Source organism: Dicentrarchus labrax, unplaced genomic scaffold (genome assembly GCF_905237075.1).
Source record: "Dicentrarchus labrax unplaced genomic scaffold, dlabrax2021, whole genome shotgun sequence".
Classification (NCBI taxonomy): Eukaryota; Metazoa; Chordata; class Actinopteri; family Moronidae; genus Dicentrarchus; species Dicentrarchus labrax.
The window spans coordinates 66,273-80,118 of record NW_026136784.1 but is presented as its reverse complement, the minus strand read 5'-3'; the positions used below and the strand labels follow the sequence as shown (position 1 = coordinate 80,118).

The following is a 13,846-nucleotide window of genomic DNA, read 5'->3' as shown; positions in this document are numbered from 1 at the left end:
GTACTGAAATCAAACATATTGAAAGGCCTCGTTGATTAAACCACCACCGTTTAAAAAAAACACAATGTAATATTTAATGAAATCCGATCAATAACACATGATGTCCACAGGATTATGATGTTACTTAATGTTAATGAATATACATGTAAAAACACGAATACAATGTCGAAAGGGTGATTATACAAGTGAAATAATTACTGTGTTTCTATCTATTCATACAAAGAACTGATCACAAAGTACAACCATGAGTATTTCTATAAAACTGTAACTCTATCAAAGAGTACACAATAACAACAGTACTTCTACTACTTCTACTACTACTACTACTACATGGGATGAGATGAAAAGCAAATTAATGAGATAATTCAATAATAAAAGAATCGACTGTCTTTAATCCAATCTGACTTCAAACTCAATAAAAAACCTTGAGGGTTAATCAATATGATGATGAGGGGGAACAGCCCAAATGGTGAGACCAACTGAAACCTAAAAGTTCACATTATACTTTTAAAAGGTAAAACACAGAAAAAGAAATCCTCAGATTTTAAAAGCAGTAACATGTTTGGTATTTTCTGCTTGATAAATGACTTAAAGCAGCTATATTCAATCATTTTAGATTTACGATGAATCAAATGATTACTTGTATGTGAAAAGGGCCACTCGGGTCGACTCCTGAGCTCCCCTCAACTCTACGGCGCATTTTAGCATCTTTCAGCTTATTGTTTTGGTTTGATGGTCCACAACTTTACTGTTTTGGTTCACTCTCACCGCTCTGATTAGCATCGTTTCCAGACACAGCAGACAGCTGTTGTCGGCTATAAAGCTCTGAAAACCACCTGGATCAAAATAATGTGAAATACTAGCCTATAAAACATTTTCTTAAACAAGCAATGCAATGAAAAAACTGTCACACATCACCAATATTAAACAAACTGTTACTAATATCCATTTACAATCATATATAGTCCATAGTGTCGTTTGCGAAACATGGTGAAATATTGGTAAAGTAAGAAGTTCATAAAGAACAAGATCTTTCTGGAACCTAAGGAAATGTTGATAGTGCTTTTTGCCAAAAAATGTTTGGTCATTGTAGTGATAGACAAGACTAATCTGCAACAGTAAGTTCCAGCTCATTTTTCAGTAGTTGTCCATCACACAACTACTGTTGATTCTCATCTAGGTCACTGTCAGTCATAATAAATCAACATAAAGAATTGAATGCATGTTATATATAGTTAAAAAAAAAGGTTACTGAACTGTAGTCAGTGATAAGCCTGTGCTTTTTTTATTAAAGAAGTAAATACAATATATATTTGTCATAAAGTATCAGGACACAGTCAAACCTAGCCTTGTGCTAACGTCAGTTTCTAACCTACCAAGTTTATTTTTATCATCACTTCATTAAAGTAGGTTCCAGCTGACACACTAGTTTTTACGTAGAGATTTAGGTTTTAAATATTTACACCTTCTACCTGCCACGTGTAACTGTTTATAACTGTGTGTATAAAAGAGAGCATGCTAATATCTGATCACAGAGATTGGTATTTGGGTTGATAAATGCATTTTTTTAACTGATCAGTATTGGCTATTTTGTTTTTGCTATAGAACTGATTACATTGGCTCTCAGTAAGTAAATGTAGTGACTTGACAGACAAAGCATTCTCATGGTGATGTGTTTGTTTGTTGTGCCCTATGCAACTTAGCCTTAATGTGTGCTACTGCAAGTATCCCTGCACCTCCTAGCAGACCTCCAGCTACTGCTCCAGCTGGAACACCTATTGCAGCTGCAAATGGGACCTTCAACATAGAAAATACTGTTCCTCCAAGAGTGGCTCCACCTAGAGCAGAGGCACCAACACAGAATGTGACTTTCCTCCTAACTCCCCAACCTTTTCCCTCTTTCTCAGGCTCTTCCTTTTCCTTGGTGTAGAACTTTTCTCCATTTTTCTGAACCATATTGTTGATGTGCTGCAGAAGCTCAGTGCGTTGAGATGGACTCTCATCGTTGTTCTTAATGACATGGCAGTTTCCTTTACAGTCATCAACAAAGTTTGTGAGATCACTTTCTCCAACAAACTCTTCTATGGTTCCCTCCAGTTCCTCTCCACCGGTGAACAGAACCATCGTGTAAAGTGTAACGTTTTTGCTGAAAGTCTCCTTAAACATTTCCACTGCGTTCTGTTCCGGGGTTGTAAATCTGTCTTTACAGGAAAGCACAAAGAGGAAGACATGAGGACCAGGAGCAGCATGGGACAACACCTCCTCTTTCTCCTCCTCCCCACTCACTCTTTCCAAATTGCACAAATCAGTTTCAACAATGACAACATTTTGTTGTCCGATCTTTACTTCTTTCCTCTGACACTTTTTTGTCCCAGAGGAACATTTCTCATTTTCCTCTGAGCTCCCGAGGAGAATCTTCCTCACTGAAGTAATCCGATTTTTTCCCCTGCCAACGAGCACAATCCTCAGCTTTGGAGGATCTGTTTGAAAAAATAATAAAGACATCAGTGGATACTCACATCTCTTAATGCAGTCAAAGTAGCAAATTTAATTAAGTAAAAGTACAAAGCAAAGGCATCAAAATAAACTTTAAATAATAAATAAAAGTACTCATTATGCTTTATTGCCAATTTTACAATTATAATTTTTTTAAAAAGGACCCCTCAAATAGAGCAGATCTAGACTGCACTCCTGTTGGTTTATAGTTATTGACGCATTAATGTGGTCATCACATTAATGTTGCAGCCTGCGTTATTTATTTTATATATTGCTGAGTAGCTCGTCAATTTCCCCCCAGATCATTTATTTGATTCATGTTAATATTCAGAACAGAATTTGTGTTGTTTTTCTTGAGTGCATGGACAAGCAAGATATTTTGTTGTTTTGATTTTATTTTGTAGGACTTGTATTCCAGCTTTTGTTGTTGGTATTTTTGAAGTTTTGAAAGATGTTTATTCAGTTTTGTTATTTTAGTGCAAAACCCAAAAGGGTCAGTAGGTGGCAGTCGGATGTTTGGAAGCCAACTGAGACTCTGTTATGTGCTCTCTTTGGCTCTCTTGTCATTCTGCACAAGAAGCAACCTCTGGCTTCAAATGAAGTAAACGTGGAAGTAAAAAAACTGCAGTTCCCTGTTGTCACAAACCGGGCCATACAGCCATGACAAAATGGAGGGAGATGCACACAAAGCCAATGAAATTATTTATTAAGGAAAGAATACTTAAACTAAACTAACAGTAGTATGTGAAATCAGTAAGATCATTGGTGTTTTAAAGGCGCATGGCACACAGGCCTCAGGTGTGTCCAATTTGCTGACGACCCTCTGCCACGCCCACTTAAAGTACCCCCCCCACAGGATCTCTGTCAACACAACAAAAACACCAAAATTTACTCAAGTAAATAACAAAGCTTACCACCCAACAACCACTCAACCTGTAGGGAGCAAACTTAAGGGAATGTAGAGGAAGAGGAATCACAGGAGATAAACAACTTTCTATCCACTACTCTAAAATGGGAGCCTGAGACAGTGCATCCGCAACTACATTATCACAGCCTTTTATTTGTCGAATGTGTAGATCATGAGACTGCAGGAACAGTGACCACCTAATCAGTCTTTGGTTAGGGCATCGCAATGTGCAGAAAGGTGAGTGGGTTGTGTGTAGACCACCACTGGTGTCACCCCAGACTACACATAGACTGCAAAATGCTGAAGGGCCCAGATTAATGCAAGGGCCTCCTTTTCAATCACTGAGTAGTTTAACTGATACCGATTGAATTAGAAAACAAACTTACTGCCCTGTCCACTCCCTGCTCATCTGCCTACATTAACATTCCTCCTGCTCCTACATTGCTCGCATCTACCTGTAAGAAAAAGGGATGGTCAAAAGAGGGTGCAGCCAGCACTGGTGCTGAACACAAAAGAGACTTCACATTATCAAAAGCTTCCTGGCACTTGGTTGGCCACAAACTGAGCCCTGGCCTTCAGCAAGTCAGTAAGTGGTGCCACCACTGTAGAAAAATTCTTACAGAAAGAGCGGTAATACCTTTTCTTCATCCTAGCCTGGGACACAGCTAGCATTTGTTTTGACAACTCCCCTGCAGCATATAGACGATGCCTAAACCCATTGATATAGTCAATAATATTGATGGGCGGATCTGATTGCTTTAACTCATCCTTAAACACAGACAATGGACCCCAGCAGAAGAAAACACAAGAACCAACAGAAAGCATTGCATAAGTCAACTAATGCACAAACAAGACACTAATGGTGTCCCCAAAACTAATGGGGAAGTCCCCCTCTACCTAAACTGCCTATCCACAAACTAAGCTACCTCACTAAATCAGAATCAGAAATACTTTAATAATCCCAGGGGGAAATTATTATTGTTACAAACTCAAACGTCAAAAATCCAAGAGTACATCAGAAAAATGGCCACAAAGGATGAACTGCTAAGTGAATGTCTCAGGCAACGGAAACCTGATAAGAGTGCAGAGGAAGAGGAGCAGACAACCTGGAGGGACAAGCCCCTACATGGCACGTACCACCGCCAAATTAAAGAAGTGGCTGATATGGAGAAGACCTACCAATGGCTGGAAAAGGCTGGACTCAGAGACAGCACAGAGGCACTGATCATGGCAGCACAAGAACAGGCCCTAGGTACAAGAGCCATAGAGGCCAAGATCTACAAGAGTAGATCTGACCCAAGGTGCAGACTATGGGTCTCAGGTGATTTCACCCTCCTCAGATCCACTACGAGCTCCTTCGTTTTTGTGGGAACCCTAGTCTTCTATGTAAACACTTAAACCAATAGCCCGGTCAGGCAGGCAGCAAGCTGGTAATCCACCTGAAAGCTATGGATGTGTCCCCGAGACAACTGCTCTGACCGCACACCACACAGAAAACAACTAAAAAAATAAAACAAGCCGAAATGGACCATGTTGCTAATACCTGAACAGGGAAACTCCAAAGAAGCCAAAACATACCACACTAGGGGACCAAACAATCACTTCTGCTAGCTCCTAACTGCCTACTGTGTACTGTAATGTACTATTTAAATATACTTGCATTGCATGAACACAAGTATTTAATTGTGTTTTTCTAAATTTCTGTTGACGGAGATTCCCCTTTATTTGACATTCTTTTTTTGTGTTGTTTAAATACCTGGAAATATTAATAAAATGGTAAAGATACATGTCTACATGTCTAACGTAAAATAACATAAAAATGTGTAAATGTAAATAATCAAAAAATTACTGCTTATTTAAATACAATTATCAGTTTTTCACATAAAAAGTTTAAAATACATTTGCACATTACAGAAAATTGCTGTTTGTTTAATAGAAACTGTTGAATTCAAGTTTAATAGTGTTAATACATTTCTGAAATAGTGACAATTAACAGTAAAAAAAGTATTTGTTGTGTAATTTTAATGGATTTGTTAATTTGTTAACTGACAGATATCTTGTATAATTATGGAAGTTTTCACAACAAAAACATTGAATAAATGTTTTGTTATCAGTGTATAAGCATTGGTAAACTGACTTTTAGTCAAATTAACAGAAGTGGTAGTAGTAGTAAACTGAAGTCAAATGAACAGAAGTATAGTGTTGAAGACAGCTGAAAAAGATCCTGCATCATGGATCTGAACTTTATATTATAAAAAAGGATTATTGTACCATATATCAAACCCTAACACTAACCTGAGTATAAGTACTGTTAAATAAATATACTTACCAAGAAGGTAAGATTCTTGACTCATCATCTTTGTCCTGTAAGGTCAGCTCAACTCTGATATCACTGTGGATGTCTTGCTCTGAGTAATGTACTCACACTGTCCCAAATGGCTCGACCCTCCCCCCAGCATTCTCCTGTCCATCTGCCATTGATTGTATATAAAAAAGGTTTATTACAAAAAAGATACAGCATCATTTCAAGCCCCGGGAGCTTGGAGAGCATCCTGCCGAATGAACAGCTCTGTCTAATTCAGTCAGTTTTACTCCAAAAGATCAAAAGAAACAACTGGTTCCAATCCAAATGTTTAAGATGATGAGGGGAGGTGGGGGTTATCAAGTAAAGGTCAATAGCCCTTCAACCACAAACAGTAGAGGATTAATGGGGCGTTCGATTTGTCCATCGAACTCGATCTGCGAGTCGGTTTCCTGAGTTACGAACCGGAAGTTGCAAACAGAACGCCCCCGAGGACGTATAAAGCGACGCGTGAAGTCGTCTCAACTCAGAGGACCCCGAGTTCAGTTTCCAAGATGGCTACTCCGAGCATCACAAGTAAGTAAACATTGTGGTTTTCTACTATTTTAAGTACTTTTGTCTTTGTTGTAACTTTAATTAATAGTTGAGAACTCAAGCGAAATCATGGCTATAATGTAATTAACGTGTATGTGTGTGTTTTAGTTTATTTAGAAGAGAACGCCAGCCTCTTCCTCAACCCACAGAGGACCCTGCTGTTCCCTGGTCCTCTGTACCAGCATGCAGCTAACACCACATCGTACTAGGCAGATGGGGATCTATCAATCATGGTCAACCTTGTTGAAGCTGGTAAGATAATGGAGATAACCATCATAGTGTAATCATAAGAATAACATTTGTAAGGATGTTAATAATGTTGTGCTTACTGACATATTGCTTTTCGTGTGTTATAAGCAGCTGCCCTGAGGCACCCTCTGCGGTCATTCCCACACCTCTGCCCATGCCGAAGCATGAGTTTTTTACTAAGGAGCACACGCTCTTCCTGGTGGACCTGATGAGGCTTCATCTGTAGAGGGAGGGAGAGAGTCTCCCAAAGACAATGAAGGACCTCAACAGTCGACTCAGGCTCGGTCGGAAAAGTAAGAAGGAGCTGTGGGCAGCTATGGCCGCAGAACTAACAAAACAACTGACAAGATTGCCAGGAAGTGGTGCACCTTAGTGGAGGGGTATAAAAAAAGTCAAGGACAACAACACAAGCACAGGGAAGGGCCCCATGCGCTTTCAATACTACAAGGAAATGGATGATCTGCTTGGGGCCCAACACGATGTGGTGTACCCTGTTGTGGGAACTGTAGAGGGGCTGGATGTCCGAAGACCGGAAGCAGTGGTTCGTAGTGAAACTGCCACTGCCTCCACATCTGCAGCCACCACCTCCCACACCACTGCCACTGCCTCCATATATTCTGCAGCCACCACCTCCCGCACACTAACCAGTACAGCATCCAGCACAGCATCAATGTCCACATCACCAGAGACACCTGCCACCCCAAGGATGCACAAGCGGGCAAGGGACGATGACCTCCTGACCTTCTTGCGGGAGACAGATGTGGCCTGGAGGGAGTGCCACCAGGAGAACTTGGCCGAGTTGAGGTCTGCCAAACACGACCATAACAGCCTGATGAAAGAACTGCTGGCAAAATTTTGAGAAATTTGGACAATCCTTGCTCTATTTCTGTGTAGTTTAAGTTCTTTTTGTAATTTAATGCCTTCACAATTTCTTAAGTTGTATATATATTTATTTTTATTCAGTGCCTTTATAGTTTCTTAAGTTGTATATGTTGTTTTTTAAAATTTAATACCTTTATAGTTCCTTAAGTTGTATATGTTGTTTTTTTTAATTTAATGCCTTTATAGTTTCTTAAGTTGTATATATATATATTTTTGCCAATAAATATTTACTTGCATGTTACCCAAGCCTTCATTTATTCAAAACAAAAACTCAAAACCATACTGTGGGCTACAAAAAGGTGAAGCATTCAATTTAGGAAAAACATTTTTATTAGTACACACAGAATATAAAAAGTAAACATCAGTTACAATAGAAAGAGCAAATGCATAGTCAAAGTAAATACATTTAGAAGCTTTTGTTGAAGATAAAACATTCAAGTCCAATTGAGGTTTGCTGTTGTGGTGTGTTTGATAAAGCATGCCGGCATCCTGGTGAACTTATTACGTACACAGCACAGGTCTGTAAGTGGACCCAGAGCAAAAAAAACATGGTACTTTTTTACATGGACAATACAATTGGCAGTATGTAAATGGTATTTGTTGATCATGCAGTCACCAGACGTTACATGATCAACATCGGAGTCAGAGGGCAGTAGACAAACGGTTGTGATCAGACCAAATGTGATTAACAATGGAAGAAGGGGTGGGTGTGGGGTTTGCTCAAGGGGACAGGAAGAAGTATGAATACACGACCAGTAGGTGGGATGGAAAGCTAAGCCGTCTGCCACAGGAGACGATACAGTATGAATATACATTTGAATGTAAAAAGGACATGACCAGTTGGGGGTAGTCTAACTGGCTGCAATTTTCTTCCTCACTTTCAACCCTGAAAATGAGTCTACTCATTGTGATCTTCCTGCCTTGGGCAGCCAAATGGGTGTTCTGCACATACGTCTGAAGCAGCAATACACATGTTGTGTAAGAAACAAGCAGACATAATGATCATGACCACAGTGTCAATGTGTCTGTTCTGTAGGTCACGTAGACGCCTCCATTTGCACTTCATTCTTCCAAAGGCCTGCTCTACAATGACCCTCCCCCGGCTGATCTTCGAATTGTGCTGATGGTCTTCCACCGTTAGAGCCCCATTATCACGTTTCGGAGTTCTGATGAATGAGAAGGCCTGGCCAATGTACGCACTATCTCCAAGCAGACAGTGCTCCCCCATCTTCTCCCGCCATTGTGTGTAGAAGGTGGAGCTCCTCAGCATTCTGGCATCATGCACCCTGCCTGGTGGTCCAGCAAAGATGTTGATGAAGCGGGCCCTGTCATCCACAATCCCCTGAAGGAGTACAGAGTAGTATGCCTTGCGGTTCATGTAATCCCCTCCTCTTATGGGTGGCCTCTGGACCCTGATGTGGCAGCCATCAATCGCCCCAATAACCCCATCAAGGCCACAGGAGCGGTGAAAGGCAGCAGCAGATACAGCTTTCTCCCAAGCATTTGGCCATGACATAAAGGTGTTCCCAATGCCTGACATGATGGTAAGCACTTGCCGGATGATTCTGTGCGCTGCTGACTGTGACACATCAAACTTGTCGGATATCTCCCTGAAGCTGTTTTGATTGGCCATATACCACAGGAACAGATACATTGGTATCAGGCACCGGAGTCCTTCCTTGAGTGTGTTCGCTGTGTAGGCCGTTCTCCTACAACTTTGTTAAGAGATACTCAAACTGGTGTTTTGAGATCCTCGAATGACGAGCAAAAGTGTCATCATTCCAGTTGAGCATGATTTCCCACTCTGTTCCCGTCTTGAGGATGATTTGTTGTCTGGAGCGCAACACAACTGAGATTATTGTCCTGATGAAAGAGAAAACCTACAATTAATAAATGTCTAAAATCTATTGATTTTTTATATTGTTACGTTTCTGAAGACAGTAAAAAGGGGTTTCCTGCTTATATTATCAATAGATTTTAAGACCTTTTCAGAATAGACATTCTACACATATATAATATATAGCTTGAAGTTGCGATTACAAGACAAAACGAACGCACCATAAGCCACAAACAGTTGAGGCCAGAGGCTATTCAACCATAAACATTCTATAATAAGAATTAGTCATTTAACCTCATGTACTACTATCACTACAGATGTTGACATCATTTGAACTTATAACAGAATGTAATTTAAATTTATAAGCCTTCAGATACCACAACCTCCTGCAGGCAGACAATATGTGCTCATTTGCATTACTATGGTCACCTGAAACTGGGTGTTGGGGCGCAGATAGTGTGTGTTTATTTGCAGCAGAGTGGAGATTTGACAATGGGGCTGGGGGGATTTGATTCAAATTGGAGTCACTGCACCTCAATCAGTGGATCAGTAAATAAGATAGCTAATGATTGAATTGAATTGATTGAATTGATTGAAATGTCTTTAATGTCCCCAATGGGCAATTTGGTTCACAACAGGTAGCCAACACATACACATTCGAACAAAAATGGTTGTTCATTATGATTTTTTACATGTGCCATGGATTAGCCCCTCATGAGATGAGTCATCTGACGAGTTCTGTGAGCCAGAGACCACCATACCACCGAGGAAGCATAGCCGTTCATCACTGGCCACCACCTCCCCCGCTGAAGAACCCTCCACCACCACATCAATGCCAACCCCCCCTGCTGCTACTGTCTCCAAGGCCTCCCCAACTGCTACCAGAGGTGGCAAGGGGAGAGCAAAGAGAGGAAGGGGGGGCAGGGGAAGAGGGAGCAGATCTCAACACACTGCTTCCACCAGCAGCTCTGAGGACAGATGGCATGATGTCAGTGAGGCAGATGTTGATCCACCACAGCCAGCCTTCAGGCCTGCCAGAGCACCAGGACCACAGGTGTCCACTGCATCCTACAGTCCACTGCAGTTGTTTCACCTTTTCATGTCTTCCACAATACTGAAAACAATTGTGACCCACTCAAATGCCTATGGTACTGAGAAACATGAGGGGAAAGCAAGGCCATGGCATTTGATCACATTGGAAGACATGTACTCTTTCCTGGCACTTGTGATTTACATGGCTATTACTAAATGTCACTAATTTAGTACTGGAGGAGGTCTGAGCTGTACAGCCTGCAATTTCCCACCAAGGTCATGTCATGCAGGAGATTCATGGCCATCACAAATGCTCTCCATCTCAGTGATCCAAAGGTGGATGCTGAGAATGAGAAGAAGAGAGGAACAGCAGCCTTTGACCGGTTGTGCAAAATCAAGCCACTGTACAACAGCATTAGGAAAGCCTGATTGTGCAATTTTCAGCCATCACAGAACATCTCAGTAGATGGCCAGAATTGCGATCAAACAGTACATGAAGGACAAACCTACAAAATGGGGATACAATCTGTTTGTCCTGGCAGACTCCCTATGTGGTTACACCTGGAACTTATTTGTCTATGAAGGAAAATCCCCTGCCCAGCAGGGCAAGGATCTTAGCCATGACTCTGTCATGATCCTTCTGGAATAGAAGCTATTGGGCACAGGCTACTGGTTATTTGCGGATAACTTCTACACAAGCCCCACACTTTTTAGGGACCTCCTCCAAAAGAAGATACAGGCTTGTGGCACTATCAGGACAAACAGGATTGGCTTCCCAAGAACCACGGTGAACGCCTTGCCCAGAAACGCTCCCAGAGGAAGTCTGCGCTGGATCAGAGATGGTGGCCTGCTGTTTGTGCAATGGAAGGACATGCGGGAAGTGTCCATGTGCACTACCATGCACAAAGCCTTTGGAGGAAACACTGTCCAAAGGAAAGTGAAGGGAAATGATGGGCAGTGGACACTCATGAATATCCCTGTTCCAGCAGCAGTGAAGGACTACAACAAGAACATGGGGGGAGTGGATCTCTCTGATGCCCTAATTGGGTACTACAATGTGATCAACAAGACAAGGAACTGGTACAGGACTTTTTTTTACCACTTGACATTGTAGTTGTAAAATGCCTACATCATTCACAAGGAGTTGGCCAAGGCAAAAAAGAAAAACCGGGAAGCATTCCGGGAGACACTTGTCTTGGAGTGGATCAGCAACCACCGCCACCACCCCTCCACCACCTCCCCCTGCTCCTCCTGGTGTTTCGCACAAACCAATGTACACTGCAGAAGACAGCACAGCTGGTAGGCAGAAGTGCAGGCACTGCCACCAGAAAACTCTCCTGAAATGTGTGTCCTGTGATGCACCATTGTGCCTATTGCCGAAGCGTGATTGCCTCAATGCCTGGCACAATCTCAATAACCTGTGAAGCAATGACCCCTGCTTGCTTCAAAGCTCTTCTGTGAAACAACTGTAAATAGTTTTATGTAAACAGTTCTGGATGTGTGATGAGCAAAAAATATTCTCTCACTACACTTTAGATATATATTTTTACTTGGTGCAATACTTTTGTATTATAGTTTACTACTACAGTTTTTTTTTGTTTACTTCTTTTGTACTTTTCTTACACTTTTTGTTATTACACACATATATATATATATATTTGGTGCAATACTTTTTTATTATATTGTACAAGTTATAGTGTACAAGTTGGTAAATTGATATTTGTTATTTGTTCAGTTGTGCTCGAAGAAACATGTTCAGTTGATATATCCTTTAGTAATGACTAACTGTTCATTGAGCGGGAGAATTGTTTGGGTTAAATATATAAATAATTAAATTCATGTTGTTTGGATTAAAAAGTTAAAAAAAGAACGCTAAAAACATACTATTTACACTACATATATGCAAACTTTAATGTATATGTATGATTTAACATAAAATACCAGGGATGCACAGGGAATTAAAATTGACCCTGGATTTTTAATTCAGACAATCAAAATGAAATCAGTTGTAGGACCTTGTCCTCGTCTTCCTCTACAAGAGACGCTTTATCTGTCTCTTAATTCAACAATCATCATATTATTTTGATTTTGTTCCACCAGGAGAGTTTTCAAGGCCTCTTCTTTCCCTTTGACCTTTTTGACCCAGGAGGGGAGGTGAGACTGTGGCGCCGACAGTCTCCTGCACAGAGAGCCTGGTTCTTTTCAGATTCTCAGATGGGATCTCTAAGGTGTCAATATGTTTTATCCTCTTTAACAGAACACTGACTTCTCCACAGATCAGAACGACACCCTACACCTAAAGTGGATCGTGTGTGATAACATAAATGCCTTTTTGATTGTAAATCAGGGTTAGATATCCCTGAAATGTGTTTACATCTCTTTTAGTCTGACAGGTCCACCTCCAGAGAGAAACTCCTCTGGAATCCACATCTGGCCTTCTGACACCCCTTCCTCTAAAGTGTGAATTACGATGTTTTCTGTTGATAGTGGACATTCCAATCTAGGAAGCAGTAACAGCAGTTGCACAGATATAGATTTAGTTCTGTTGGAGTATTATGGTAAAATTTCATCTCCTCCTAATTAACAGATTGCCATCCAGCATGAGAAGGACGCAAATGTAATGTTTGTCTGATGTTTCTGTCATCAGATTGGACTAAGTTACAAAATCATGTGTAAAATGTCTGAATGTTTGATGGAGCCACAGCGCCACCTTTTGGTAAGGTTCTGGTATAGCGTAAGGTACTTTCAAAACGAACTTTGTTTGATAACTGTATAGTAATACAATAAGTAAATGCCTGACACATATTTGTTATAACAAGGATTAAGCTAGCACTATACGAAATATGTACAGTCCATCAGTGCTGTTTTGTGTGCGTGTTTAATGATTAATGATTTAATGACTTTAATCAGTTCCACTTTTCTTTTACATTAAGTAATTTCGGTTATGTTATGTTAAAACATGTGAACTATGTATTAAGTCATGGTGGGTTCTGTGAACGGTGAATTATGATCTCGAAACTTTAAAACACGATAGGAGTAAGTTGATAAAGTTACGTATATCAAATTATCACCAGAGGAACTGACGCGCGCGGTCAGCTCCTCTCGTCCAGTTCCGCCTCCAGAATAAAAGCTATAAGAGATAGACTCCGGTCACTCTTCATTCTTCTCTTTTCTTCTCTTCGCTCTCGCTTTTCTTCTCTCTCTTGTATCCACTCGTTATTTATTCGCACTTTTTCTTTAATTTCCGTACTTTATTTTACTTCGTTTGCGACACGTGTTAATTTTTCCTCAAGTAATAACTTGCCGTGCTGAAGTACTTTTCAAGTACTTTTATTTTGAAAGCTCAAGACACAAACGAATTTCTTCTTTTATATTTTTGTAGTCTTATCGTCAAGTATCGTCGCCTTTTCACAGAAAGTGAATTTAATCAAATTCTTGGACTTTCTTGGAGAATTCTCCAGGCCAGCGATTCATCTTCCAGTTATTTTCAAACAAGAAGCTGAATTAGTTTATAATCAAAGCTGAAGACCAACCACTCTAAGACATT

General features: G+C 40.6%; 1 pseudogene; it reads right to left on the bottom strand.

Annotated features, from left to right (window-relative positions):
- Positions 1-49: 49 nt before the first annotated feature.
- The window catches only part of LOC127359839 (uncharacterized), a 29,739-nt pseudogene continuing 15,942 nt past the window's right edge, over positions 50-13,846 (bottom strand).